Source organism: Kryptolebias marmoratus, linkage group LG8 (assembly GCF_001649575.2).
Source record: "Kryptolebias marmoratus isolate JLee-2015 linkage group LG8, ASM164957v2, whole genome shotgun sequence".
Taxonomy (NCBI): domain Eukaryota; kingdom Metazoa; phylum Chordata; class Actinopteri; order Cyprinodontiformes; family Rivulidae; genus Kryptolebias; species Kryptolebias marmoratus.
In genome coordinates, this window is record NC_051437.1 from 445,552 (window position 1) to 451,489 (window position 5,938).

The following is a 5,938-nucleotide window of genomic DNA, read 5'->3' on the forward strand; positions in this document are numbered from 1 at the left end:
TCTATGACACGAAGATGAAGGGCCTCATGATTGACTCTGGTGCAACAAAGCACATTGTGACGGACGCGGCAAAGTTCCTGGATTACGACTCGACGTTTAAGCCTCAGAGCCATGTGTTGGAGTTGGCTGATGGCGTGAGGGCCAGTGGCATTGCGCTGAAGAAAGGCACCGCCAGAGTTCGAGTGAGAGACAGTAATGGACGGGTTGTGGAGATGATGTTGAGGGACACTTTGTACGTCCCGTCATTTTCCCAGGACATCTTTTCAGTTAAAGCCGCAACTGCCCAAGGAGCGACAGTCATCTTCAAGGATGGACAGAACCGGCTCATCCATAAAAATGGTACGGCTTTTGATATTGATGTTCATGACAGACTGTTCTATTTAAATACTCTTGTAGACAAGGTTGATGAATGCAATGCATGTTATGACATCCAAACGTGGCATGAAATATTAGGTCACTGTAATTATGAAGATGTGTCAAAGTTGGAGAGTGTTGCAGACGGAATGAAAATTAAGGGTAAAACTGAAAAGCCTCATCTAAACTGTGAAGTGTGCATAAAGGGCAAGTTTACTCAGACCAGAAATAGAGAGCCTGATGGAAAAGCTAAAAGTGCATTAGATCTAGTACATGCAGATCTGGCTGGACCAATAGAACCAGCTGCTAAAGGTGGGTTTAGATACACATTAGCTTTTACAGATGACTATTCAGGTGCTATTTTTACTTACTTCCTGAAAGCTAAGAGTGACACTGTTAAAGGAACAGAGAAGTTTATTGCAGATGTGGCACCTTATGGGAAAATCAAATGTATAAGATCTGATAATGGAACTGAATTTTTATCTAGTGAGTTCCAGTCATTGCTCAGTCAAAATGCCATTAGACATGAAACCTCTGCCCCTTATTCTCCCCATCAGAATGGGACAGCTGAAAGAACATGGAGAACTGTCTTTGAAATGGCAAGATGCATGTTGATTGAGAGCAATCTACCTAAGGATTTATGGACATACGCAGTTCAGACGGCTGCTATTATCCGTAACAGATGCTACAACAAACGTACTGAGCAGACTCCATATTACATGTTAACTAAAAAAAAACCTGACCTTTCTAAAATGAGAACTTTTGGGTCTGAGTGTTATGCATACAAATACAACAAGAAAAAGTTGGATTCACGTTGTGAAAAGGGAATTTTTGTTGGCTACGACAAGAATAGTCCTGCATATCTTGTGTTTTATTCTGACACAGGTAGAGTACTTAGGAATCGACTGGTAAAGTTTATAACAAAAAGTACGAATGAATGTGACACTCAAACTGATGACATAGAAGAGAATATCTTACTCAGAAAGAAAGTTGAAAGTGAACAATCAAAACCTGAGTTGGGAGCAACTGTCTCACATGACATTAAAACTGAGACTTGTGACATAGATGAGGGTCAAAGTGGAGGTAACCTTGGTGCACGTTATCCTAAGAGAGAGAGAAAATCTCCAAAGTACTACACAGATCAAGATTATGAAATGAAATGTGAGGAAGATTATGCAGATGTTAACATTGATTATTGCTATAGGATTGCATGTGATGTGCCTAAGACGGTGGAAGAAGCTATGAGCTCACCACAATCAGAACTATGGGCTAAAGCTATGAAGGATGAAATGGATTCTTTAAAAGAGAATGATACTTACACCCTAACTTCATTACCTCAGGGTAAACAAGCAGTGGGGGGTAGATGGGTATTTACTGTTAAAGAAAATCCTGTAGAGACACTTTATAAGGCTAGATATGTAGCAAAAGGCTATAATCAGGTTGCTGGTATTGACTACCATGAGACTTTTTCTCCTACAGCTGATATGACATCTGTGCGTGTTCTAATGCAACTTGCTGCTCAATATGATTTGGATTTACACCAAATGGACGTCAAAACGGCATATTTACATGCCCCTATTGATTGTGAGATCTTTTTAGAACAACCTGAAGGATTTGAGGTGGAAACAGAAACTGGGGAGAAACTAGTCTGTAAACTTAATAAGTCACTTTATGGTCTGAAACAGTCAGGACGAAATTGGAATAAAATGTTACATGATTTCCTTATTGAAAATGACTTTGTGCAGAATCCTGCTGACTATTGTGTTTACAGCAAAGAAAATGAAAATGAGAGGGTGATTTTGATTATTTGGGTTGATGATCTTCTCCTTGCAGCTAGTAATGATCAAATACTTCAAAGTGTGAAGAAAATGTTGGTTAATAAGTTTAAAATTAAAGATCTCGGAAGACTTAAACATTTTCTAGGTATTGATTTCACTCAGAAACATGGTCAAGTGAAAATGAACCAGAAAAGATACATCATGAAAATCTTGAAAATGTTTGGCATGACTAGCTGCAAACCAAGATCAACCCCATGCGAAAATAAAATGAAGTTGGACAGTGAAGGTCGACCTGCTGATCATAGAAAGTATCGTGAAATCGTGGGGAGTTTGATCTATGTGATGATGAGCACCAGACCTGACTTGAGTTTTGTTGTCAGTAAGTTGTCACAATACTTGTCTGAACCAAAAGAACAACATTGGGTTGCAGCAAAGCATGTACTGAGATATTTGAAATGTACATTAGATCAGGAATTATGTTTCAAGAAAAATGATCTAAATCTTAAACTCGTGGCATACTGTGATGCAGACTGGGCGGGAGATGAGAGGGACAGAAAAAGTATGACTGGTTACTGTTTTTGTTTATCAGAAACTGGACCTACTGTTTCCTGGAAGTCTAAAAAGCAGTCCACAGTTTCTTTATCTACATGTGAAGCTGAATATGTTGCTTTGGCTGCTGCTACACAGGAAAGCATTAACCTGGTCAATCTAATGAATGGAATGGACTCTGGACATGAATATACACCTGTGACCATTTTTGAAGACAACCAAGGTGCAATTGCTCTTTCTAAAAGCCCTGTCTACCGCCAAAGATGCAAGCACATAGATATTCGTTACCACTTTATTCGATCAGCACTTACTGATGGAAAAATAACTCTCTGTTACTGTCCAACAACAGAAATGGTGGCTGATATCTTCACAAAGTCTGTAACTAAAATGAGAATGGATAAATTTGCATGTTTTCTTTTTTGTATGTGAATGAAATGTATTTTGTCAACATAAGAACAAGTGGGGGTGTTGAATATTGTTTTCATGTTGACTTCCTGTTGTGGGCGGAGCTTTGCGCAGGTGATACTGTTTTTCTAATAAAAGGCCACAGGTTGCTCTGGTGACCACTGCACTCAGGCCAAATGTATCTGGAGGCTCTGTGGATTGATTTCCTCCGTCTCTCCTCGGCATTTCCAGCCCTTTACTAATGGCAGCGTCTACACACTAGAATCAATTATGATCAATAGTTTACAAGTTCCTGATCTGACTGATTCAAAGTGAACCCATGGTCCTGCAGGGATTGAAGACAGGTGGCACAAAAGCCCAAACTGCACAGTTTAACTGTTAGAAAAGTCAAGTTTATTTGCATTCATATACAGAAGAGTGGCAATCACGGTAAGGCATAACAATTATCAAACAACCACAGATCATTTTTCCTGGGATTCTTTTCCATTATAAAAGCCAGCAATCTTTGTGATAAAATAAGTTCCATCTCTGTGTCTGGCCAGAATTGCAATATTTTACAGATCTACAGAAAGAAACAGACAAGTACTTCTAAGAACTTTACATAATGATGATTTAGCAGTGGCAAGAACAGAAGAAGTTCTGTGGTGACAATAATGCAACCTGCAAAGGCCAAAGTGTCTGAGCTGAAAAAAGGACACAGCCACAGAGAGGAGGGAGGCTACAGCTAATAGGAAGGTAAAAACACAAAACTGAATCAAGAAAAAAAAGTGCAGCAACAGATTTAAATAAAAGTCTGTATTTAGAAGAAGCAACAAATGCAGAAAGTGACTGACAGATTTTATTACTTAAACTATCATCTATGGAACATCAGTTCTTTTTTGCTCATTTTCTTAATGTAAAAAAAGAAAAAGAAAAAGAGCAGCATAGTATTACCATTCTGATTGTCAACATCAATATAAAAATCTTTACCATCCATGTTCTTTGTAATTTCACAGGGAAGCCTTACTAACGTTCAATACTTTCAAGAAAAGCAGCTTCATGTACACTTTTCCAAGGTTGGTGCAACCAAACTATGAGAAAAAAACAACTGTTAGCTGATTTTGTTTTTGGCACGCTTTCACTTTGATCAACTTGTTTTTCTTCTGTTGTGTGACAAAACAGTTGTTTGCTTCCCCTACAGTTCTAAAATGTGTTCCATAAAACCACACATGCTGTTGTCACCAGAAAATATTTGCAGAGCTAAAAACCCACACAAAGAACTGGAATTTCAGCCTGAGGAACAGATCATGACTGACCTTCTTCTACCACAGCCTTCACAATTAACAATCCCATCCAAACCTGGTATTTAAATCAGGTTTTTGTAATCAGACTGCTTCCAGATAGCACTAAACACAGATGGGAACAACCTCAACACACATGGCAAATGTTTGCACTCAGACTGCCTTTACAGGTGAGAAACAGTTTATTAGAGAGACTTTTATCTGCATACATTTGATATTCTGAACCCCACTGTAGGACCACACACAAGCAGCAGTTATTACCCAAACCCAGGGGTTTAAAAAAAAGGGAGGCTGCTTTGTGAGGTTTTTTTTTAGTTTGTGTGTTCTGATCGTTTTTCGAGCTAGTTGGACCCACTATGGTCACCATAAGCAATAATGTGCAGAGTCAATTTCAGAACAGTCTGACCTGCATTGTGTCCCATTGTTTTAACTTATAACGAGCTCTGATGTTACGTTTATAGTAGTGACGACTGTCAGCGCAGCATGGTTCACTGTGGAAGCTTTTCACAGGTTCAAATCTTCAGTCTGTCTACTGACACTGAGCTCTAATCATCGTAAGCTCCTTTATTTCTCCTGCATCCTGTCTGTTCAAGGGGTCTCTCACTGAGCTACAACTAGCTGGCGAACAGCAATCCTGAGGGAGTCTCCAGAATGTCTTGCAGTTCTGTCACTTACTTCAGTACTGAGTTTTAAACATGTTCAAAGAAAGAAAGTTTCTCTTAAGGCGTCTCAATAGTGTCTTGATTCTGTCCAGGGCATCTCCTGCCCATCTCAAGAGCACTAGAGCTCTGCTCTGACAGAAACGTCCAGGCAAAATTCATGGAAGCATTCATACCTGGCAGTAAAATACACACCCCAAAATATTTTATTTATTTATTTTTAAACATGTCCAGCTGTGTGTCATCTGAATGTCAGGGTAAGCCCCAACAGATTGGCTTTCACAGGCAGAACATTATGGCTTCACCATGATGTTCCCCTTGGTATATAAAACTTTATTAGAAATTGCTTTGGGTTTATTTCAGTTGTAATGGACACAAAGATGAGGAAGAAGAAAGAGAACGGGGAAAAGAGACGGAGGAAAAGGTTTGAAGAGAAAAACCATAGAGATAAAACAAGTTAACACCCTTGAACTCTGCCACAGGACCTGAGGAAAGAGGAAACGAACAAAGAATCCAAATATAATCCTCAAAATATTTTTGCTTCGAATGTCAATTACCTGCTCCATTTGCACGCTCATGATAAATAATAATTATTTAAAAACTGTTACAAATTTATGGATTTATGGATCTTGGATGTTTCATCCTGGACAGTGGCTCTCACACTCACTAGTCCTTTGCCGCCGTCCTTACGGCTTGTGTACAGTCTCAGGAATATATATATATATATATATATATATATATATATATATATACATATACAATACATAAATACATCAAGGACAAGGCCTCAACAGACAATGTACTCAGCGAATGTCTCAGACAGTGGGGAACAGAGGACGAGGTGCTGGAAGTATCATCATGGGAGGACAAGCCCTTACATGGGATGTACCACCGACAAATAACTGAAGTGGCT